The 25,581-nt window shown below is 39.5% G+C and overlaps 1 long non-coding RNA gene across 3 annotated transcripts in view; it reads right to left on the bottom strand.

The window, feature by feature from the left end:
* The window catches only part of LOC138684734 (uncharacterized), a 38,890-nt gene extending 13,554 nt beyond the window's left edge, over positions 1-25,336 (bottom strand). For 2 of the 3 annotated variants that reach the window (XR_011323991.1, XR_011323994.1), the window contains exons 1-2: positions 20,389-20,810; positions 799-883 (exon numbers count right to left, since the gene is read on the bottom strand). This is a non-coding gene — a long non-coding RNA (uncharacterized lncRNA). Of the gene's footprint in view, positions 1-798; positions 884-20,388; positions 20,811-25,172 lie in introns of those variants that run through there. The other variant, XR_011323993.1, reaches the window with a different exon arrangement.
* Between the last annotated feature and the right edge of the window lie 245 nt (positions 25,337-25,581).

Raw genomic sequence — 25,581 nt, 5'->3', positions numbered from 1 at the left:
AAACTAGATTCAACTTTCCATCCTTAGAACTTCTTGTGAGTTAGCATGCTAATTGAAAAATCATCAAAAACCTTCTTCTTGAGGGCGTACTAGAAGAGTATGCTTCCTAGTATTTCTTTACTTTCCTGCTGAAAAGTAGGTATTTTTAACTTCAAATCATACCTGCAGTTCTTTCTTGAACTCATTTTAAGAATACAATGAAACTTGACCCAACAATTGATAATGCTCTCATGAATGTTGCGTAAAGTAGAATAGTAAATACCTACTTTTACGCCATATTCTCCTAAGTTTCCATCCACGAATCCTATCTTACAATTTTAAAGAAGGAGCCTGGTTTAAACCTGTGATGCTACAAGTCTTCTCAGTAAGTATGGCTTATATTCTTGTTTCAAGAGAAATATTGATCCATATACGTATAACAACACTTTAGAAATATGGAAAATTTGATGACCTAAACAATTCTGTAAAAACTACCTGTCTCATCAGTTTACCTCTGCGAAACTACAGTTCTCTGTAAAATTTAGTACTTTGTTTTAATGCCGTGACCCAGAGAAAGCCTGCCAGCCCAGTGCAGCCAAATGCTGTTTTCATTCAGAACAATACCAATTTGGTCTATGACTTCACTTTGTATATACAGATATTGGCTAGTACTGGGCCAAGAACAGATAACTGCAGAAACTGTTAGAAATTCTCCCAGCAGATGATATCCTATGTACAATTACTTTTTAAGATCTATCACTCTATATTACAGATATCTGCTATTTAACATGATCAGGAGGGAAAAAGAAATGCACTTACTTGAAGCTGTAAAACATATGTCCTTGCTGATCCACACCAATGGGGACTGTATGCCATTCTGCTCAAGCTATACTGTGATTCAGAGCTGAAAAAAAATAGCAAATACATAATCTGTAACACGAATCTAGAATTTGTGGTTACCATATTTATTTTCAGCTATTGATCTCTTGCCTATTTATGGAGCTGGGACTATGAGACTCTGCAGAAAAACGTCCCAAGGGGCCAAATCATTGTCATTAGAATTAGTAGGAAAAGATCTTTTCCTTATTGTAACAAACAAACAAAAAAAAAAAAAGAGAGAGAGAGAGAAAGAAAATAAAGTGCTAAAAGCTTTTTTTCCTTTCTTTTTGCCCCCCAATGGCTGGAATTCTTTTAGCCACTTTGGTTTAGAAACCTTTTCTTCCTCATCAATTTGCCTCTGTAGATTTTTCACTGCTGGCAATTAGCAAGCAGAAGAAATCCTGCTGAGAAAAGCAAGTTAAAAGGGGACTTAAGAATGACTGTGCCTGGGAAACAAGCAGCCAATCTGGAGCAGCAGACTTCCAAATTTCAAATACACGCATTACAGAGATGAACAGCCAGAGCAACCTCTCTTCTTAATTCCTTTTAGCTGGGTCTCCAATCTGCTCACAACAGTCTTTAGTCCAAAACTTAGTCCACTTCAATGGGCTTGGAAAGGAAATTACTAAGATTCCAGCATTCATTGTACCCCCAAAAAAGAACAATTTAGATAATGGCTCGCTACGTCTGGATAATAACCAAATGGCACTTTTCACATCCAAACCATTTCAGTCTGGCATCTTCCAGGAAGCCCTGATGTCTACAGATGAAAACTACATTTACACAGGGGGAAAGCTCTTCCTGCTGCCCAGCTTTCATCTGCAACATGAAGAAACTGAAGATGTTTTCAGTGATTTCAGTAAATCAGTATAGTCAGTCTTATGTGCCGTATTTATGAGGAGGAAAATAATCTTACAACTATGGATCAGCTTGAGATCTTCCTTAAGGTCATAAAAGCTGTATAAACACAAGGCATCAGAGGAAAAATATTTCCCAAGTGCAATTCTATTACAGCTGCTGTTGCAGAAAATGCATTTTTGAACTTCCAAAGATCTTCTCAGTGTCCCTATTCATGAAGCCTGCATTGTATTTTAACAGTGTGAATAAATGACAATGACTTCAGGTAAATTATCTTAAAAACATTGTCAGAACACTGTTAAATAAAAGATGGCTTTTCAAACAGAATGTAAAATGTCACGTAATATATTATCATCAAATAATGTTTTTTTCAGGGAAAGTAAAACCAAAGATGCAAAAATCTCTCTAGGAATATTCACTTCTCACAAGCAAAATCTGAAAATACAGAACACATTTCAAACCCCAATTAATTTCCAGCATCAAAAAACCTGAACATACTTCTTCAAGTTGTGTGGTTCTTTTTGGTTTGGCTCTAAACTATCAAAACATAACAAGACCTAAGAAGAATTATGCATACAGAAAAGCAAGATAAGAGGGATTTTTACCAGTTTTTTAAAATAAACTAAACAAAACCAAAACTATCCAAATGACACAGGAGCGCACTTTGTAGTTGCTCCAGCAGGCTGACGTCTATCACTGCAATTGTGTTTTTGCACTCACGCTCCCGTCTGCTTTCCCGTTTTGAACAGTTTCTTGCCTCCCACAGTACTGCAATCTTCTACCCCAACCAAATCAAGAGACAATCAGAGCGAGACCATTCGGTCATCACGCTTAACTGTCATGCAGTTTGGAATGGTTTCTGAACAGAAAATTTCTAGTAACTCAACATTTTATAAAGGACATAAAGATGGTACCAAATTAGGAATATGTAGGGTTGGTCCTGAATTACTACATTTAGTTTCTGACCTAAATTTCCATCATGCTTCAGAGATAATTCCATCCAGTGCTTTGATTTTGGAATATTCTTCACAATTTGTTTAGGCAAGGGTACATTTCTGAACAAGATTTCCCAGTCTATGTAAAATTCTGTTATAGTTCATTCAGTGTTGATATTTTGGTTGAAATCCTTGGCCCTTACCAAGTCAGTGGGAGTTTTTCCAATCGATATCAACAGGGCCAGGATTATTCTTCTTCAGATCCAATTAACATTGCTCACTTTATTTGTCCCATTGACAACTTCATTGTCATATCATTATCCATTTTCAACAGATGAGATTGCATATACGTACCACTGTACATATAAACCTACAAACCTCCACCCAGTCATTTAATCTTTTCATGTCTTTGGAGTAAAATCACCAACATAAATCAGGGCAACTCTGCCTTATTATCTGGTCCACTGAAAAGGTGGTGGTGAAAAGACAAAAAAAGGTGCTTCTCACTAAAAGACAAGATTAGCTATGGCAACCTGGATGTGAAACATCATATCCATTAATCCATGATAGAATACTGTTGCTATGATCAACATAAGCCTGATAATTCAGCCTTACTCCACTCATAGTTTTTATTTTCTGCTTTAAGAAGGATGGAAGTCAAAGACTGGACCACCTAGGAAGGTTTAACTGTACCTACTAGATATGAAAAGCTCTTCTTCTAAAGAACTGTCATGTTAGGAGTAGAAGACAAGACAGTCTTCCCAGGAACAGGCAGAATTCCTGCCCTTGAGCACTGCCAGATGACAGAAGTGTTTCTGCTTCTCACCACCTCATTTGCAGCAGGTGCACCAAAAAGCAAGGAAAGAAGAGCTGTTCCCTTCCTACGGTCTTATCTTCTTCCCTGTGAATTCCCTAGGCCCTCAGAGAGAGTCAGTATAGATGAAAACTTATCAGCAGACCTTTCCAACATCTACTCATTTGATTTTCTGCCTTTACAAAAGGCTTTCACAGATGGGTTGGATGGGTCAGGCATGACCGTAAAGTCTCCCTCTTGGTCTGACAGGCTGAGCCACATGGTTCCAACTTCACCGGTGTCTGTGCAGTTCTGCCTTTCAGGAGCATAACCAGACTGACTGAAATTAATCCTGCCTATTTATAGTTGGACCCTTTAAGCACGTTTTTGGCTGAACATCTTTCTCACATTTCATTGTGAGTCACGTCTTTTACGTCTTTGCCCCAGTTTCATACGATCTCTCTTGTTGTCTGACCACGTTGATTAACGACAGGCAAATACGTATCAGAAGTGCAGAACTGCCTCACTCCTGCAGTTGTCCTCCACTGCAGGAAGAGTGAAACAGCCTGTGAGACACCCTGCTTTTGGCTTAGCTGTCCTGAAATGTTCAGGAGAAAATTACTGGTTGCAGGCAGGCAGTTCATCTGCCTGCTTGCACAAAGCTCACCAGCACCAAGAGCTGTAGATGTGCCATTTGAAAGCCAGTTTCAATACAGATAGGCAAAGCCAGTTATAATCCAATGGAACGCTTCAGAGGTAAGTATGCATGTAGTATAGGGGATGCAGACTATATTCTAAGTGGTCAACCTGTTTTAGAATTTCTACATCTTGAACAGCCAGAAGGGAGTGTCCTGCAGCCTGGACACCCTCCCCCACACTACATACCCTAACCATACATCAGTGGGATTTGCAGCCTTTGCCACTTCAGTAATGAGCACAAAATTCTGACTTGAAGTGATGTAATCTTGGGACACCAGGTCAGCCAGTCTTCATATTAATCCTTTGCTCCTTATTTCAGTTACGAGCAATGAAACTGCGAACACATGTAAAAGACTGAGATAATTTGTTCCCAGACCACTTTCTTAGCGTTTTTTATGGCTTTATTTTATCTATGTTTCCATCATTCCTTTTGAGTAATCAACAATGCAACTTGGCCATTTATGAATGACAGATGGATCAAGATATATGCTCTTAGATCACTGTATTTTAAGGTTTCAAATAACTAGTACAGTATAGTAAATTTTATAATTAAAGCATGGCTAAATGTTTAAATTATAAAATAAACCACGCTAGTTTAAGCCTGCAATACAGACACAATGCTGCTTTCATTCCCTTTCAAAGTAATATCTGGCAGTGACTCTCTTTAGTATCTAATCGCTTTGGAAAGTTTGAGTGGTCAGAAGCATCTTTTCTTATTTTTTTAAATACAAGAAATATGAACTACTTCAATTAAATCAAACCTGGTAAGCTTATACAACATTCTCCATAATCATGACATGTAGCTTTTTTGCCTGTATTAGAGAGAATCTAATTTTGCACAATAGCAGTTCCAAAGGAGTATTTGCTGCGCATGGGGTAAATGACGTGCATTTTTGGATTTGTCTATTAATTCATCTGAAATTGCCAGCAAACTCCACTGGAGGGGGAATGGTATGTTGAATAGGAATAGTGTGCCATCCTGTTAAATGGCACACAGTTCATCCTAGTTTTTATTGTTTCTCCTCAAAGTGTTGGAGATAATAAGAAATCAGCTTATATTTGCTTTTGCTTTATGCATGCCAAACACAGAGAGGCTGAAGCAGTCGGGGGATATGATATTAAAAGTCAAATTACAATAGAAAATCACAACCAACAGTTCTTTATAGCAGCCAAAAATTAAAAGCAAATAACAAAAGCATTCCTTTGGGGTCTTTGATTCGGTAAGGTACTAAAATATGTTCATAGATTTATGCAAAATAATAGATCCACTGAAATTGAAGATAATGTAAAATTAGGCCCATGCTTAATAGCATTAAACTGAATTCTAGCTTAAAACATATATGTATTTCCTCAGAAAGATGTGTGTCCAGCTTTAATTGTATGTATCAGTGTTCCTGTACAATTAAATATGCTGATAGAGACCGGGCCTGCTCTTGTGCATACCTTACTAAAGAAAATCCAAATTACTCTATCTTTATGGATTACAGCAGGACAAGTAAGATATCCCCTGTTTCCCTCTTGCCAGCACTTGCCAAGGATTTCCTCCTGTCATCTCTTCCTTCCTTCCAGTGGGAAAGTTCCTTTGCATTAAAAGCAACTTATCACTTGAAATCTAAAATATATTTCTATGAAGCCCCACAGAAAACATACTTCCTTTAATTAAAGCTGAACCCCATTGCTGATTTTTTGTTAAGTGACAAAAATGTAGATTTATTTATTTAATAGGACGTTGAGAGACAAATTTTCCTCTTTTCTTCCTCTGGGAAGTGTTTTATTGTTTGCTTCCTTTCTCTTGCCTGCTTGCTGTGTAATTTAAGACCGATGCCTCCCTGTGGGAAACAAAACTTGATCAGAGAACAGCCTGCACTGCCACCTAAACAAATTATGTTTTAGTCACTGCTGATGTTGGCTCTGTCATAATGGAAATGTATAATTAATGCCTTTGCTTTTACTGCTTTGGAAAGAGAACTCCCTGAAACTGGTTCAAGAGGGGGAATTTTAGGACTGCACCCTTTTTTCCCTTTCTAACCGTTACCACAATGCATCACTACAGCTGCCTCTCAAAATGAATGATCGGGTCCCTGATCTCTACAGTTATTTATTCAACCTACAGTCAAGGCAATTTATTATTATTAAATAATAAAAATCTGCTGAGCAGTAAGAATTTGGCAAGGAATAAGAGAGGAGGGAAAACTCAGTAACACAGGTGAAATCCTGTATTTCTCCTTTTAGAGGAGCTTGAAAAGATTAAGCTATTTCCATTAGTTTCCTGCAGAGTTGCAAGCAGTGATAATAGACATGTGCTAATTTCACTATTGCATTGTGCTATGAAGCAGCATTTTAGATCATCTTTCACCTGTGACATGACTCCAAATATCCCCAATTAACAGCTCGCTTTTTATTTTCAGTTTTTGTTGTTGAATTTATAGCAATAGCTAAACATCTGGTATTATGACTGCAAACAGCCTCCATCTTCTCACCTCTGGGATGCAGTGTAGCTTTAGACTATTTATACTTTGATCTAAAATTCTAAATGACCAAATTATTCTGCTGTAATAGGTCCTAAGTGACATTAAATGGATGGTCTCAGCTTTTTCTTTCCAAAATGGACAGCTCTCTTACTTCTTTTAGCTACTGCACTGCGTGAAAAACTCAGCACAATGAAATAACAGCAACAGCATTTTCAGGACTGAAATAACCTTTGTCTTCTACAAAGACTCATATAGGACAAGAAATGGCAAAGGCAATGAATGCAATAACTGTGCTTTAGGCATGTTCTCGTGTCATCAGTAACTCAGCATTTTTAGGTAAGTTTATTATCAGTGTGTTCAGAGCTGTACAGAAACCAGCGTGACGAGGGGAAGGTATCCATCCTCAAAGAGTCATGATCTAGATTGGTTGAAAACATGGACAAAACAGGCTTGGCTTCTAAAATCAAATTGCTTCTGTATGCCGTTTCCTTGTAAGATATTCCTGGATATCTTTCCCATACAGTTTCTTATTTCCACAAACGTTTCATTCTGAAAATCCCAAATTCCATTGTTTGGTATCACTATCCAAGTAACATTTGTAATTATCATCATCATCATCCTATTTTACAAAAGAGAAAACTGGGGTACAGGGGTTAAGTCATTTGCTGGACTTACGTAAATAAGTTTTTTTTTTTGTCAGAGTTGGAAATAGATGAGAAGAGGTTGTAAAGCACAGGTCTCGAGCTGATGTAAATTAGGTTACTTACTCTGAAGCCATAAATAGCTAAGATGAATTCAGACCAGTCTTAAATCTGTCCCTAGATCTTCTGACTTCTGGTCTTGCAACTGAATCACTGAAGTTGTTCTTACTCTATTTCAAATCCAAAGAGGCAGATAGATACAGCTGCCAAGTGTGACACTGTTCATTGATATGCCCAAAATGATGAAACTTAGTTAAAAAAAAAAAGAAGTCTGATACAAGTTCAAGGTAACAATAGTTCTCCCTGAGGAGAACTAAATCTAAAATACCACCTCCTTTTTAAATGCAAAAAAAATGATTTCCAGACATTAGTGTAGGGAAAGTAAGTGATTTTTAAAAGAATCAAAAGTCAGCCAGAACTCTTCTCATGTTTTGAATCTGATTTTTTTTTTTTTTTTCTTTCTGTGAAAACTTTCCTTCATTTCCCTCTGGCTTTTTATTATTCTACTTTTTGTTTACGGACTAGGATCTCCTGAGAAAGCAGCTGGGACAGAAGAACAGAGTAGAAAAAGAGACATCTTGTTACCAGCCTTATTCAGAGAAGCCTAGATCATCTAAAGATTATAGGCCAACATCAAATTAACTTTCAGATCTCAAATTAGGATGGATCCCAGTCATTGTGTGGGCTGTCATTGTGTGGGACATCATCATCTGTTCAGGCATTCGGGTAATGAGAGACTGGGAACAGGCTTGGCTGCTTGCTCTGGCACAGCTACTGACATCCTTTGGGGTGGCAGGGAACGAATGGGACCTCCTCTGCAGACCACTGCAAACCCCTTTGTCCTGGTCCTTCCAGTTTTCCCACTTCAGTTGGTGGTAAGTCATGGAAGCCCATCTACATGTCAGCTGTCGAAGACCGTTTTTTAGGGCATATGCATAGCTGCAAATGGGTCAAGCCTTTTTGGGGGTGATGTGAGCCCTTTGGGGCGCGTCTCGTGCCTACAGACACCCCGCTGAGGAGGTCGGTGGGCAGGACAGTTGTGATCCAGATGTGCCCTGCAGACCTGTCTCAGCAGCTCACGCACCGAGGGGCCTGACGTGGGTTGTTCTTGCCCAGCAAGACAGCGTAGCCCTGCCTAATGCCTCTTTTCTCTTCTGCAAGAGTAGCATACTGGTGAAAATGAAGCTATTTATAGTCTGATGTGTTTGGAGACAAGACGACCACAAGGCATATTAAAGTACAGAGAAGGCCACTTGGCCCATGCTGCTTTCCTTATTAAAATTCTCTCCTTGTTTCTACTCATACATCACCTCAGTTGGCTCCTTCCTCTGTAACAATGAGCGCCAATAAGCAGATACCAGAACGCATGGAAAAGACTAAAGAGGATGCCCTGCCCCAAGCTGAGAGTTTTGGGTTGTTAATGATGATTTCCTCGCAGTAGAAACTTCATGGTCATTAGCTATGCAGCACAGCAGAGGGGCCTGCATCTCAGAGCCTTCAGCATTAATAATATTCGGGACCTAAAGTTTCCAGAACACGGGAACTTTCTTCTGACCATTGAAAAAAATAACAAGAGGAAGAAAACTAAAAGGAGCTGTGAGATGAAACGACAACGGCTGTGAGAGTCACCCAGCACCATCAGAAAAACTGGCGCGCATCCGTGCCAGCACCAGTAGGAAGAGACTGGCAGCCATGTTAAGGGTCACAAAATCTCTCTCACTACACCGAACGCAACACCACAGCAGCAGAACAACACAGAAAACAAGCAAACCCAACAATTATATGCATATACACACATGCATACATGAGCAGAGAAGAAAAAGGCCAAAGACTCTTTGAATGTTCAAGTAATTGGGAAGTACACAATACCCCTGGGTAACCACATTTTTCTGAAAATCTATTACTAGAAATCCTGTTTGCTGAACTTAACAGTCTGACGTGGGATTCCTCACACACATCACTGCAGGCAGGCAAATGTATGAATCCCTCTGAGGTCTTCATAATGCTGTCAGCAGACATCCCTGTGTTAACCTCCCTCCTGCACAGCTATTTTTGTTCACCTCCTTAGTTTGTATACGCTAAGGGTATAATTTATTTTAATTATTTGTTTTCAAGTTGAATGGCTACAGACTCTGAACAAGAAATATCACTAGGCTTCAGCATATCAAATAGCATTGTAAGGATGCTATTCGTTTTGTAGTCATGCTAGGAGAACGTTAGCATTTTCATTTAACATATTGATATGCTGAAAGTATTTATTTATAAAGATAGCACACCAACTTATATAACAATAAAATATATTCTGTAATATTGTGGCAGAGATCTTGAGATAACAGCATTATCAAAGGAGAAAAAATACACTGAGATAGGAAATATTATAGCACATTTATCATTTATATACCTTGTGAGGTTAGGACCCTTATCTTTCTCACGGTTGTTTCACTTGAGCGGTATAAGGATAAATGTATTATACTGTACCTTTGACTTCACAGTTATGCATTGTGCCATCTTTCACTCACCACAGGCAAAGGCAGAAACAGAATTATGTTACAACGATCTTTTTTCCATGTTAGGTTCCATCTTCCTCCTAGTATGCATGGCAGCACTTGCAATAAATTGCTTAATATACGTTTAGCTGAATTTGCATCTATACGTTATCCATAAAGATAGTTCAGAAAGTCATGTTTCAGTGTAACTGGGGAGTAATATCACTGGAGAGAAGGAAATTAAGCTGAAATAAAAATATTGCGAGTTGAGAATTGGGACTAAAACCTCGAGATGACTGCACAGAACCACCGTGAGGTTCCTTTATTATTTTATAATTAGAAGGAAAGCACGGACTTGAAAGTTAAGATGGAGGGGAAAAAAAAAAAAAAGCAGCTAAGAGCTGCAGCATCTCTCTCAGAAGACCAATACCAATGAGAGTACCTTCTGCTGTGCCCTCTGCCTCCGGCTGCTAGAGGCAACCGCCGTGCCGCCTTTCCTTCCATAGGACCGGCTGCATTTTCCGCAGTGGGCGCAGGAGCGTTTGCGAAAGGCAGTGTGACTAACAGCCACCAAGCCAGGCAGGTAGGCAAGGGAGTTAGAGGAGTTTCCACTCTTTCACTCTCATCAGCTTACACATGGGAGTCCCTAATATAGACTACTGGGTTGTTTTAGTATGATATGTAAACCCTTATTTTCCTCCCTGTTTATGGATGGAACACGGTTTTCTGTGTCATGGAGTGGAAATTATGTGTTCAGTGCCCATTACTGCCTGAAAGGCCAGTGGATTTATTTTTCCTTGTAACACTACTGTCTATCAATGTAACATTTTCCACCTGAATCCCTAATGATACTTTCACAATTAAATGAACAAAACTTTACAACATTTTTTTCTAAAATATTCACAACCCTTGTTTTGCAAACACATTCCATGATTCAGTTGAGTTCAGCTTGAGCCCTACACCCTTTTGGTCTCCAAACACTGACCAAAAATTGAGATGTCTATCTCTTGGGAAATACTTCTTATAGCAGAGCCTGTTTTCATCCTTAATTTGTATCTAATGCCACCATAGTCTTGTTTTCATTCACAGAAGCCAAAGTGCTTCATTTCACACTGAAAAAAAAGCCTCTCCTGTGGTTTTTGCCTCTCTTGTCCTGCATTCTGTCAATGAGCGGCGCAGCTCCAAGGAATACATTATTACTACTGCAGGCCACTCCAAATGATTCAGAAAGACCCTTTATATCATAGCCAAAAACAGATGAAGAAGAATTGGGTCTCCTGGGATCCAGATATTACCCAGTTCAGCTGAAGCCATTCTCACTTGGTTTGTCTGAGAGTGCTTTTGCATTTTAATTTTTAATAATTCTTTAATCCATCTGAACTGGGGGAGGGAGAGCAAACAAAACAGAATCCCTCCGCAGCTTCTCTCCTTTCTGCCTTATTCATTTTCCCATTTTTTCCTAAATTACATATTCCTCTAGTTTTAGCAGCTATTGGTTGAATATATTAGTACTTCTTTGCTGTACTTTGAAGCACGAGGAACTTGCACAGTATTTTTTTGTATTATTGCTCTACTTATTTTACCAAGAAAAGCTTCTGTGAAGGTACCCTTCTATATTGCATTGAAAGTTAGAAGCATGTAGAAATGGCCAAACTAGAATGAGGGCTCCCCTGTATTCTTTACAAATTCTGTCCCTTTCTATTTCACCTCCTTCGTCTTGTAATCCAACTTTTCTGTGCTATTTCTGACCAATGTAAGTTTTCATTTGTGCAGATTTCTTTATCGCGCTTTGTCTTACCATGATCTAGTTTCTGTATATTCCTTGCAGAGATGTGTGTATATTACTGAAACTCCCTCAGAACCCTGAAACATTTTCTTTATTTCAAAAGCAGTCTTATCTCAGTTTCATAAAGAAAAAGATTAACTTTAGCTCAAAGCTGCTCTACGACAGAAGGTACCACTTCTAAATGCATAAATCAGAGAGACTACACCGAAACCTCGGCAGGTAGCCATTTTTGCCACCAATTTAAGAACAAAAGCAGCAATGAAATACAAATACAGAGGGGGAAGCTGAACAGCAAGCATAGGACAAACGTGATCTACTTCAATCTCCACAACTTCAGAGCCTGAAAAAAAATCTGCGTGGACTGAGCCTGCATCTTACACACAAGTACATGTAATCTTAAGAGCTGAACTTCAGAGGATTAGTTTACTGCTAGTTCTGGCGAATACTAGCAGCCTGATTGTATTTTCAGGGCACTGGTGGGCAGCAGCAGATGGTGGTCATTTCCCTGGCAGGGATAATATCGAGGATAATTACCAGACACAGTTCCAAGGTTTATGATATTATAAACCTCTTTCTCCTTTCTCATTCACTGCATGTGGAAAGTATGGCCCTTTTAACTCCCTTCTTCTTGATTTTTTACTAGTGCAACACCTTTGCCTTCAGCGATTTTGAAATGATTCAGTGGTGAAGTAAAACAAGAAATAGACCTTTTCAGTCAATAAAAATTAAAAAAACCCAACCTGATCTTAATGCTGTTCTTATTTTTTGCATTTGAAAATGAGGAACAGCTTTATGTCGATTAATGAAATAAAATGCGATAATTACTAGCAGAATTTGCTGCATTGGGCCCTGGCAGAATTTAGTACCATAGTCTTTTAAAGATTTCTGATGCTTAAGTTGATTCTGAAATAAATTAGCCTGTGAATTAACTATACCTACAAGACTAGTAATACTTGAGATGGGCCAGCCAGAATCCAGAATGCCTGTTTTGAACTGGACTAGCTGAAACTTTTTGGTTTAGTCTGATCTGGGTTGATTGCAGTACAACAAATGAGGAAGATAAAACTCAGGCCTTTGGGAGTTTACAGAATAGACAATAATGCAAGTTAGAGCACATGGGTCAACATCAGGCACAGATCTATTTCAGCGGAACGCTCTTGTTCACTATGTTTTATAGCAAGGGGAAAGAAATTAACCGCATGATGTGTCTCTAGTAACAACGAAGAGACTCACTCTTGTACTAAACTTAATTCAATGTGGTTAAATTGGCTAAATCTGAACTTTTACCATGTTTCAGAGATTCAATCTCTGAGCGGAGAGATTTACCCAGTCAGTCCAGAAGGACCTTGAAAAGCTTCAGAATTGGGCCAACTCAAGTTCAACAAGGAAAAGCATTAAGTTCTGCACCTAGGGCAGAATAACCTCGTTGTCAGTACAGGCTGGAAGCCAACCTGCAGAGTACCAGCTATGCTGGAAAAGGTCCGGCACTTACTGTGGATGCCTAGTTGAAAATGAGCTAAAAAGCGTGCTCTCATAGCAACAAGGCAAACTACACAAGCGCGTTAGGAGGAGAACAGCCGGTAGATCAATAACTATACTCTTCTAACTCAGCACTTGTTGAGGCTTACCTGAAATACCGCAACCAGTTTTTGGACTCTCCAGTTCAAAAGAGATGTTGAGAATTTGGATAAAATCCAGCAGAAGACTATTAAGACAGTAATGGCCCTACAGCACGTGATTTGTGAGGAGAGACTGAGGAAGCCGGATTTGCTTAGTTCAGGGAGTAGGTGGCTACGCAGTCTGCAGCTACTTGGAGTGCACTTACAAACATAAAGCAGCCCAGCTCTTCTTAGTATTGGGGGATACTATAACGTCCTGGAGGAAAGAGTTCCTTGTCGGGAGGGGAGGGCAGGGCTGGAGGGGGTTACCCTGAGAGGCAGTGCAAATTCCATCCTTGGAAGTTCTCCAGACTCCAGCAGACAAAGCCCTGGCTGGCCTGATCTGTGACAGTGATGGTGACAGTCCCAGTGCAACCGGGATGGTGTGACAGTGTGATGGTGTGACAGTGATGGTGACAGTCCCAGTTTGAGAGGAATGCTCCACAGGGTGACCTCCTTTTCAACCAACATTTCTATCATTCTCTTCTATGTTTTCTTTCATTTTTTTTGTGCATTACTTTGATGATGAACCTGTCTCTTAAGAAAGGGCTCTTTGCCCTTTCCTTGAAGTGGAAATGTAGTAGGTGACACACTTTGCTATGGATTTTTTGGAAACCAACACTGGCAACAGTGTTACAAATCAAAGACTATAAAAAACATGGAATGGCAGTGGTAAATATTTACCCATCATGAGTTCATTTATTCTCTTGGTTTCTAACCAGGTATTATTAGCAGGCCAGGGCCAACTAGAACAGCACAGAAGTTGCTGAAAGATAGCCCAATGGGAAAGAGATGTGCTCAGAGCTTCCACCTGCTACACCTCTAAGGTATTTAGTACTTAATAGGAAAATGTAAGAGTGCTTCTTTTGTCTCATATAGAGGCTGGAGAAATGCAATTTCACCTATAGTTGATAGCAAGAAAGTAATACACAATGGGGTGAAAATTAATTACGCCATCTTAACAGAGTAGGAAAGATATAGGGAAGATATGGAAAAGGGGGATATTAAAAAAAAAGAAAAAGAAAAAAAAAGAGTAACAGCACCAAATTAGCTGATTAGAGCAATTCAGACATGTTTTTTGCATCTAGTTAGAAAACAAACAAAGGGTTAACATAGTTATCTAGATCGAGTGGTTTCCAAAGTATATGATATATTGCCATGGAGATAATCCAAGCTGTGAACCCATTGCTCTTTAATTTTGTTTCAGGTATGGAAAAACTATGCAATCTCGCACAAGTATGGGGGTTATTATTGGGGGCTGGTGAAAAAGAGTTTGTTGTTTTGTAGAAGCTATTAGAGAAAGTAAAAAATGTCGCCCTATCTCCTGTCGGAGGCCCTCTGAGAGCTTCTTAGGGAGCCCTGTCAGTGACCTCCTGTGGTGATTCCCTTCAGATCTCGCCAAAATTGCTCCTAGGCACGCTCAAAACCAAGGAGAAAATGAGAACTGACAGAAGATACTCTTCCTAGAGGTAAATATATTGCCTCAGTGAAGCTCCTATCCTTTACTGTCTCTGAGTAATAGGCGACTTGTCCTGAAGTTGGCTCGTGAAGTGCTGCAAGAAAATGAAAATGTGGTCTGTGAGATACCAATATTTCTTGAAATAAGGAGGGGGGGATCATTCCTGCCCTCTGATTAATCCCTCATGCACTGCTCTAGTCCATTAGAGACATAAAGGTGCCTTTAACAGGCCTCTGAGCAAAGTGCTTTATGCAACGTACTCCCTGTCCTTGACACCGAGACAGAGAGTATCTTAAGCAGTGTCTCCGACTAACACAAAGTATTCGGAAACAGAGGAATGCCTCCAGGGAGCTCTTTCTGCCAAGAGAAATTAGAGCAGCTGGTGGTTATTCTAACTTAGGGGGGAAGCAGAGCCGTGCCCAGGGCTGCGGGGTTGGAAAGGTGCCGATACGACCTGTGCTCTGCTGCTGCTCGGGTGGGCTGCGTGGAGGAGCCACGGCAGGAGCTGCCCAGTTCTGTCCTCCTGCGACCACGAGTGCATCCCGCCGCTCCCAGCGATCGCTGCAACGCAGGGCGGGGTTTACCCCCTACCGAAACGGCAAAGGTGGCAAAACTTTGGAAAATTATTGCACTAATTTTTTTTTTTTTTTTTTTAATGCTTTTGGTGCAATTTACACCTCATTGTGTAAGACTGTATTAAAACCGAGAACTGTTAGTTGTTTCACATAAAAACAGGAGGGCCGCTCTGCAAAACAGAGAACATTCCTTTTTTAGTGTGACTTAGACCGTACCAAACAATTTAAAGAAGGGGACAGATGTTTCAAATACATGTTCATTTCTAAGCCAGACTGACACAGACAGCAGCATGCACTAATTGCTAGACTACTACTCAATACTAAGCTGCAATGTATTGGCTAACTTTTTACAAGAGGGTTTCAAACATGGGTGGTACAAGCACCTTTGTGGGCCCTGCCTGATAATATTTTAAAGTACACACACTGTAGGGCACGATCGCCATATGATCTTCTCTGTCATTTTATTATGGTCTTCTTGTAAGTGTTGGAAACTGTAATTTTAGTACGACAGATCAGCCCATCCACCCAAGTACAAGAAAAACTGTGCAATGAATTTACAGTGGTGTGGCTGCAGAAGAAAGTAGGAAGATCTAAAATAGAAAAGATGACTGGTTATGGAAAAAACAATTCAAGAATGTTAACAGATAATCAGAAATTTTGGGAAAAGGGGAAGGAATAAAGGAAGAAGGAAAAGAAGATTTCTCTGTAGTACTTTTACTAGCGTACTATCAAAGATTACCTTGATAACAGCACCAGTTCCTCATGATCACCAACACAAGAACTAATAAAAACTCATAATAAGAGTTACAGACCTGGCATGTTTTGCTTCAGCCTATCTGTTGGCATTATTCCAGTCTGTCACTTAATGTCTTTAAGATAAGCATCATGTTAAACCAGAATATTTGAGTAACAAGATTATTTTCCCCTAATAACCCACCAGCTATTCCACCAATGTCATTATTTCTCACAAGGGTATTTCCTTTCAAAGAAGTATTTTACACCAAAACACTCAGAATTATAAAGAGTAAAATTTTAAACTAGTAGGAATCTGCTCATCTCTGACATCCACAATTTTCTTGAATTTAGGATATATTTATTTCTGCCATACTGTATAGTTACACAGAAGCTCTTTCAGAAACAATTTTACTATTGAAGCTGGAAGCCAATGTCAGGAACTCGGTAAGTGTTACTGTTTATGCAACTGAAATGCCTGTTGAATAAATGGTCCTCTGCAGTGCTGTTATACTTGTCTATTTCTGTATGCCAACTATGATATTTTCTAAAGTACATACCCTCATGGTATCTAATCACTGACAGTCAAACACTCCACTTAGGTATGGTTGCAGCAGTGCATAGGAGCCATAAAGAAAACTTAATGAACTTCCTGGGGTTTGCCTATAATAGAGAAACATGCATGTAGCATATAGCTGCTTGGTGCTAATTCTGAAAGAGAAAAAAAAAAAAAAGAGGTGTAAAATCCAATACAGGGAAGTCTTGCACCAATGGGAGAAAACTATCAAGTGCTGAATTTATAGCAAACCTTTTTAAAGAGCTAACCTGGAGATTAATGAAAAGATCTGAGACTTCAGAAAATTTGTGTATTTAAATTATTTCTTTCATAAGGAGTATGGCTAACAAAGTTCTTCCTATAGATTTATGACTTACATCCTTTTATCTCCTGTCCCTCTCTACAGTGACTCTAGTTCTTCCCTATGCATTCCAATATCTATCTTTCTCACTTTTGCAACAGTAAGTCCTCCCTCCAGGTCCTCTAAATGCCTCCTGCTGCTCTCCCATCCCCATCCCATCTCCCACCAAAATCTATTAAGAAAGGAGAAGAAATAGCCATGACCAATTCTGAGCCACAAATATTTTGAGCAACTCACCTAGCACATCAACATAAGTGATCAACTCAAGCTCCCCTCATTTTTTTCCCTAATTCTCCTCACTGACATAATGTCCTCCCTCAAGAGAGCCAATGAATACTGTAGACAGTTCAAGCCTCTGAGAGGTTTGAAAAACCTTTTTCTCTCAAAATCAAACTACTTAACAGGTTGAAAAATTAGTTGGGGGGGAACAGAAAGGTGTTTGCAGAACAAATAAAACCAGATCAACAGGATAAATAAGCCTAAGTAAAAGTAGGAAGCCAAGAAATCTGGTGGTTAGAATAACTTTGAAGCATAAAGGCCCTCCTAAACAAAAATTATACCGCATTCCCATTGTTCGTGAATTTGTTACTCAGGTTCACATCATTGCACATTCTTGCAGACGTCTTTCCTCCAAAACATCCCACATTTTTCAGAGATAGCTCTGTATTACGCCACAACACCACAGCTGCTGCAGCGTGATGGTGTGAGGAGCCAGCGTACCAAGGGAGTCACTGCCAAGGTTGCAGGCTCAGATGAAGTGGGACTTGATTCCAAAACCGGATCTCAAAGAGGATATATTAGGACCCACCAATTACTGGTAGTGAGCCGCAGCATGCCAGGTATTACAACAGGAGAAAAGATGGCTAAAAACATGCAACATCTTGAGGGCCAGTGAGTGGCCACAGGCAGAGCAAGCAGAGAAGCCAAGTACCCTGTCACCAAGCAGTTGTTCCCTGCTACGCTCAAGATGAGCTGAACATCTCCTTCTCATTCCTACAGCTTGCTGCATCCGCAGACTGACGCAAACGGTTGCTTTTTACGTCTTTGTGCTGCTAGACCTGGGTGCTGCCCCTTTCCAGACAGACTGCTCCTATTCTTCCCCCCTGTTTTCACCGACCTCCCTTCAGCAGAAGGCACAGAGCTGCACTGCCAGCTTTACCAAGGGTGGCACATATAGAGTTCAGTATTTTTAACACAGGTATTTCACTTAAAGCTGGTTCCATCTTCTCTTTGCTGCAGATGTCCCTTTCAAAGTAGCATCCCATACAGTTTAGGACACACATTTTGGATGGTAGCAGTGGCCATGCTGCCTAATTAACAGAGAGCAGGGCTGTTGCAGCAGCCCTGTGGGCTGACCGACCTTGCAGAGAAGGAGGATAAATTAACGGGCACTGGATACATCCGAAATGAGGGCACTTCACCATTTCTAGGCCCAAGTACATGCTGGGCTTCCTCCACCCTGCACACAGCGGGTCAAGACATGGCTGTCCACCATCTTCACACTCCTCAATTTCCATGGGAAGGAAACCCAGGTGCGTATAACCAGGAAACTGCAGTCTGTTCAATAAATCTTCTGAACTGGACTCCTATTCGCGCCACGCCTAGCTTTAAAATACCTAGTTTGAGGTGTACTGTAGATACAGTCATTCCTATAGAAGCATTTAAGGTTCTTCTATACTTTCCCCCCCCCCGGTAGTATTCGTTTTCATTTTATAAACATGAATCTGCTTTCTCTCTTTACGAGGTCCTTTTATTTTATTATCTTTCCTCTCTACCCAAAAATGCAATAAAAAGAGCAAAAACACATAAACATGAGACACTTCATAATCATTTCTTTAAAGTCTAAATGTTTTAAGATCAGACAGGGAAGGATATGTATATTTTATGAAGTTTGCAAACATCACATTAGATACTCTCTGATCAAAATATGTTGTGCTTTATGCTGAGAATATTTGGGGTGGAGCATTTGCTATTATTTCAGATGTATACTCAAACTTTCTCACTTAAACTGAGATTTAAAGTTATCCAGTTCTCGAATCCCACAGGCTTTCTTATTTCAGTGATGAATGGTATTAGCTACCTTAAATCGGCTTACCAACCACCCAAGAATCATAACCTCAAACAGCAGTTCTCCACCTAAGATCTATTTTGATCAATTGGTGGGAAAAGCTTTAAGATTTGAGACCACCAGGTCACTGTACAACATTTTCCTGCTAACTAAAGCAAGGAAACAAAAGAAATAATCATAAAAAAGTAACTTTAGATAGAGGCAATCATTTGAAGAAAATCAAGTACAATGTATCCTGCAAATTCAAAGTGACACAAATAGAAAGTATTTTTACAAGCTCAGAAATATTTGTGAAACTGCTGTGGGTTGGAGTAATCAATAACAATTAGAGTAAGTTTCTGCTGTTCCAGTAAAATATAAGCATACCACCGTTCAGCTCCATATCAACATAGAATTACTACTGACTCTACACAAAGAATACCAAGTTAATTAATTTCAAAAATTTTGAAAATAATTGCCTTTTTTTCCCCATACCAAGTAAAGAGCTATAAATTAAGAAATTTGTAGTAGCTCCACAAACTGATAGTGTAGCTCGCTTATTATCTGCAGCTACTTCTTAAAAGTTTTGAAGTTTAGAAAGCTGCTTGTAAGGTTGTGTGTAAGAAAGTGGCAAATCATCATTCAATACTGTTAAGATACAACTGGGGGGGGGGGGCTCCCTATTGTAGTAGGTAATTTATTTGGCTTTTGTTCTTGATGTTTTTTTCATCATCAAATCAAATTTAATTGCTGAGTCATATTTGTACTCAAAAATCACATTTAGCCAAAGTCTTCCCTAATTTTAAAGCCATCCCTTTTCTCTCATGAAACAAACATGGCATTCTATACTTTTTCTACCTTTGTAAGAAAAAGAAAACAGGGAAGAGCAGAACTGTATATGGTATTTTCCGAATTTGAATCCAAAAATGACTAACAGTAGTCAAGAAGAAACTGGAAAGACTGCAGAAATGCTGATTCTTCAGGACAGATGATATTAGAGTAGACAGACTAAGCAAGAAGCCAAAAGATAACCAAATAATCCCATTCACCTTTTTACATGAGCAATCCTACTGCAGACAATGGGATGTCATACCAGAAAATCTATGTAACATTTTAAAATATTGCAATCTTCTTAAAAATTATCATGAGAAATGTTACCATTTTCACACAGACACATGTGTGAGGAATGTTAAGTAAAATCTGAACCTAATCATTCTTAAGAGAGACTCTGGAGATGCATCATCACCCCTCCCCCCCCATTTCTTGACCTTCATTTACCCTGAAAAACATTCCAGGTATGAATAATAATTTAGCTGGTTATGGTAGACTTTAGTGATACACTTCAGCTCCTTTCACTGCCAAACGTTAAAGATTTACAGTACATTGTAAAGACTAAAGTACAGGCATAATTACCTTATTTCTTCCTTGTGTAGATGATTTCTGAATTCTCAGCACCTCTACACTTATGACTCACTCCACAAGTCAGTCTCCTGAAGGAACAACCCAAGGCACGTCAAGCAGAAACTGTGCCCAGCCAAAGGAGCAGGGACGTTGCTTCTGGTTCCCCTGCAGGTACTGAGCCTGGGAAGAGCAGAGAACTGCATGACATTTCTTTTCTGAAATAAGTGGTGTTACTGGTTTGGCCAAGAGCAAATCTTTACACTGCCTCTACTAGGACCCTGTCCCATGTGGATCGCAGAGCCTTTCCATGCCATACCTTAAGGATTCTGTTCTGACCACTGCTTTAGGACCATATGATAACCTGATCTTAAAGATATACAGGCAGTGGAAGTTACGTTTTTGGCCAGTTAATTACTGAACTGATACCAAATACATGTGAGATTATTCAATCTGCTATACCTTTCAAAGTTGCTCTGGTCTCATTTCTTTATTTTCACATAATAGGCTGCTCGGACAAGAACTGCACACACCTGTACGTGTATCAATATCTAAAATTGAACTCAATCACCCCTATTCATAACTCCCTTCAGCTTTCAGAAAGGAGTTCTTTCAAAATGCTAACGAGATACACAGTTTATAGGGATTGTCCTCTCTTTGTACTCACTGGAAGTAGTAAGGTCAGAGTCACCAGCTGGACTTTGCATTCTTGTGACAGAGGCAGACTGTTCTCTCTGACTCATCCACACACCGTTGAGAGGAAGCTGACAAGGGGCTTCTTTCCTCTGTCTCTCATTTTCTGTTATATTCTCACTCACTGCTCCTGCATTAATGGCCTTGTTCAGTTCAACAAGATTTTTATGCATGTGTTTCACTGTTGTTAAGTATTATGCTATGCCAAGGTAGCAAATCCTTTTTTTCAGGGGATGCATTGAACAAATATCCTTCAGGGGCTAAAAGCAGGTCAGCTATTTCAGTAGACAGCATCTCCAGATGTAATTCCTCTATAAATTATACACACAGATATAAACTTGCAGACACCCTTAACTGAACTGGCATTTGTAAAAGAAGAGGCAGCAAACTGAAGCAGCTAATTTTCTATACCAACAATCCTACAACAGGAGTTGTAGCTGTCTTGTACAGACCGACCTCATTTAAATCCTGAAAAAAGTTTACTTTTATTTCAGTTGATTAGGTTACTTTGGTTTTGTAAGTCATGTCATATATACTGTATTTAAAGAATTCTTTTCAGAGAATGGCAGAAAGAATAATTGGCAGGATGGTATAATTATGACCTGAGAAATTGTTCTATATGATGTGAACTACAAAAAGTGTCACGTTGCTCTATATTAATGAAGATCCCCTGTAATACAGGAAATAGTAAAAATAGAATCTCAAATAAATTAAACATATGCCTTAGTAATCCTTTAACAGATAAAGTAAGTTTATTTCAGTTGCCAGAGAGATAAATATAGTGCAGAATATCAGTTTAAACAGAAATATAATCCACAAAATGTACTAATAGTTTAAATAGTCATTTTGTCAAACAAGAATAGAGACAAGGAACTATAATTATGTCATCTACGTATCTTTTTTCAGTGCCAAACTGCAGTGCCCACTGATGACAATCGGTATTTCGTGAACTTAGCTGTTTATCTTGGCTGAAGAGATAACAATCTAGTCCTCTGAAAGTAATCAGAAAGTTTTCATCAGACTTGAACAGTGATGTATAAGGAGTAATTCCAGAGGATATTATGTCCTGTGGGCACACATTTCCCTCACAGTTTCTCAAATAGTTTATTATCAGTCTAAGATTATTTGCTACTACTTTACACCAGCAATATTGCATTTTCTAGTTGGATTGTTTGTTGAAGCAACAGAAGGGTAGAATTGCAGACTTCTACTGCTCCAGCTACCTCCCACCTATATATTCGAGTATCAAGAGCAATGAAAAAGCATTAACACAATTTACAATTTTTTAACTCCTTCTAAAGCTAGCGATTCTTTGACCTATATACGAAAAGGTCTTCCACAAAATTAAGGCCAAATCTGGAGAGGAGATGCTGTAACTCAAGGGAGATGCAAACCCTCAGCCTACTGTTATCCATATGTAGTTTGAGTGGTGACCAGAAGCTTAACTCAACCGTGCCCCTCTAGATCTAAGGTACTATTCTTAAACATAAATGTCATTTTGTCATCTGTGGATGCTATCCCCAACTTTAAGGGATGGGGACAAGATTAGAAAAGAGCTGAAGGGGGGAAGTGAAGGAGGAAGGGAAATAAGCAACCAAAGGTTGCATATAGTATTTACTGTGAAGGTAAACACATTTTGTAAACAGTACCACTATGTCTATTAACTAGAGGTCGGACAGACAGTAGGCAAGATTTAGGAATGTATTCGTGAGATAGTAACTAGAACATCCTTATGACATTCTTTTTTACTTTGACTCTGATTAGTAAAGCTTCTTTTATTTGTTTCTGTCAGTTTGTGTTAAGTCATCGCTGAAGAAAAAGCAAACAATCTGCTTTATTTGCTTCATAAATATAATTATAAACTTGCCAGAACCAGGTTAGCCACAAATTAACATGACAGCTACATTCACTTTCACATGGATTATTTATGAAGAAACTTCGACAGGGTAAAGCTACTGATAGGACCAGGTGTTGCTGTAGAAGCCAATAGAGTTGCTATAGTGACAGGCCACAAGAGTGGTCTAAAACGTATGATAAATGATGAACATCTTGCAATTTGCAAGCCAGCAAAGTCTGGCATTTAAGAAATACTGGTTACATCTGCAAATATATCTTCTCATATGGGAAAAGGTGGGTATATCATATCAGTGTCCACATTAAGCTAATATACTCCCTTGGCTCTCTCATGCCTATAAACACTGTGTTGCTCTCACTGTCCGTGTAGTAACTGAATTACTCCCTTCCTCCTTGCAGATACAGATAGTACCTCTTCCTTTCCTCTAAGCATTAGACTTAACAAATGCCCACAAGATGATTCTCCTCAGTATCTCTGGAGTTTCCAATATATGCTACTTGTGGTGGCACCAGATTTTAAATATTTAAAATTCATTCACCTTTTTAGATCTCTGAGCTGCCGTGGAAACTGACAGCAGATTTTCCAAATAAATAATACAACATAAACCTATTTTATCCATCAGTTAGCACTTCCAGACTAAACAAACAAACAAAAAAAGCCAACCAAAAAAAAAAAATCCAAAACCTCCATAACCATAGAAAAGAAGGAGGCCTGGAAGTTTTATTAACGCTGTTAGTAAAACCTGTACAGAGCTGTCTTTAGAATGCCAGATCTTTCTGTGTGGATAAATGTTGCATCCATTGATATTTACACACACTATGAGGTTCTTTTTTTTTTCCCCTCTTAATTGCAGGAGATCAGAAACAGCTTATGAACATACCTGACAAGGCTTAAGCCAAGAGGTGGGAATCATAAGGCGAAGAAATGAGAAGAAAAATAAAATAAAAAGCCCTGCACTTCTGCAATAGCATAATATTGAAAGAACTAGCTACTATTTATGTGGTGGCAGTGACAAATTGGTACTAACTTTCAGATCAACACATGCAACACTACACCTCACATACAGAAAGCATGAAGTCATAGCAGACTAGTTGAACAATAAATTAACGCTAGGAAAGCCACATTTTCAAAATGGTATTAGCTGCAATGGGGACACTTGAAGAGTCCACTGTAGTTCTGAGATGTATAATATAGTTAAGGCTCAAATTAATCTTTTAAATTGCCTTCGGCATTTCTGTTATAAGTCACTTGTGTTACTTCCCCGCTCACTTTTTTCTTTTTTACATCTTGTGGTAGAAATACAAAACTTAAGTAGAAATGGTCACAATTTTCTTCTTTCTCCATGGCTAGAAACTTCTGAACTTGTACACGCCCATCCATCGCTAGAAAGGGAAAATGAGCAGGCACCAAACATTGCAAATTTCAGAAATTACCTTTCTTGATAAAAATAAATTATAGTTTGTTACTTCAGCACATGGTGTGGCCTGGCTATGTGAAAGAAAGCCATCACCAAAATGACTGCATTTTAATGACAGGAAAAGCAGCACACAACATGAGTTTGCTGCAAGCTGCTAGAAGTAAACCTTTCAAAACGGTGAGCTGCATCTTCTGTAGCACACACGGCTATGCAGCAAGCATCAAATGCAGCTCTAACTCATCATGTGTGCTACCTGACCCACCGACAAGGGAAGAAAAGCATAACTGTATTCAACCTCTACTCCACAAAAAGTACAGTTTCATTCAACCAAAGTCATCTTTCCGGCATTGAAAGTTGCATTGTATTAACATTACTGCCTCACAAGCAGAGGGAGGAGGAAAAACTCCCACTGGCTGAACAGTGAGATTGGGGTTGTGCCCCCCATAATGCTGCATGTTATACAATTAGCCTTTTAATGATTGCTTCACCGCAGCCTAATTGCGTGCCTGGCAGCGTGTAATGGAGTGATGCACGCAACTCTTTCCTTAGGGGCTGTCTTTACCGGGTGGCCGCCTTCTAGCTCCACCATCACCACAACAGCTGTTATCAAACAACTTGCCTCTCCATTGCCATCACCTACTTGTTCCCCATCTCCTCAGTGGTGAGAGCACGCATGCTTTCCTCGGCCTCTGATGATGCTCTCTTCCACCAAACCCAGATCTTCACAAAAACCCCACAGCCCTGAACAGGGCACGGTCATCCGCGTCCATAAACAGCATGAGCCTTACTGCCTATTTCTCACTGCGTGGCCCAGGTTGCTTTTGTGCCTTTTACCTGCCTGTTGGTTTGTCCTCCGTGCGGCGGTATCCAGCACCTTGCTGTGGAATTCACTGTCATCGATGGCAAGCTGCCTTCTCCCGGAGAGCCGGCAGTGCCAGACGGTGCTGTTCACCAAAAACAAATCAACAGAAATCTCCAGATTATGTCTCTGCTGACACATCAGTTGTGAAAGAGGAGTTTGCTAACTGGTGTGGCCTACTGACTGATGTCATCTTGCAGTATGCCAGTCTGAGCCAGGTCTTGATTTTTACTTATAAATTGGCCATCAGAACTCAAAAGAAAAGAAATACAGGGATATCACCATCCTAGCCATTTGGTACACCTTGGGGGATGTGGTATGATGTACCATACTGTCTTACACAGTGCAAGACACAGTATATTTTAAAGGCTCATTAAAAAATTA

The sequence above is a fragment of the Haliaeetus albicilla genome, chromosome 1 (assembly GCF_947461875.1).
Source record: "Haliaeetus albicilla chromosome 1, bHalAlb1.1, whole genome shotgun sequence".
In the NCBI taxonomy this organism is placed as follows: Eukaryota; Metazoa; Chordata; class Aves; order Accipitriformes; family Accipitridae; genus Haliaeetus; species Haliaeetus albicilla.
Note: the sequence above shows the minus strand (reverse complement) of the source record. Positions and strands in the feature narration are given on the sequence as shown.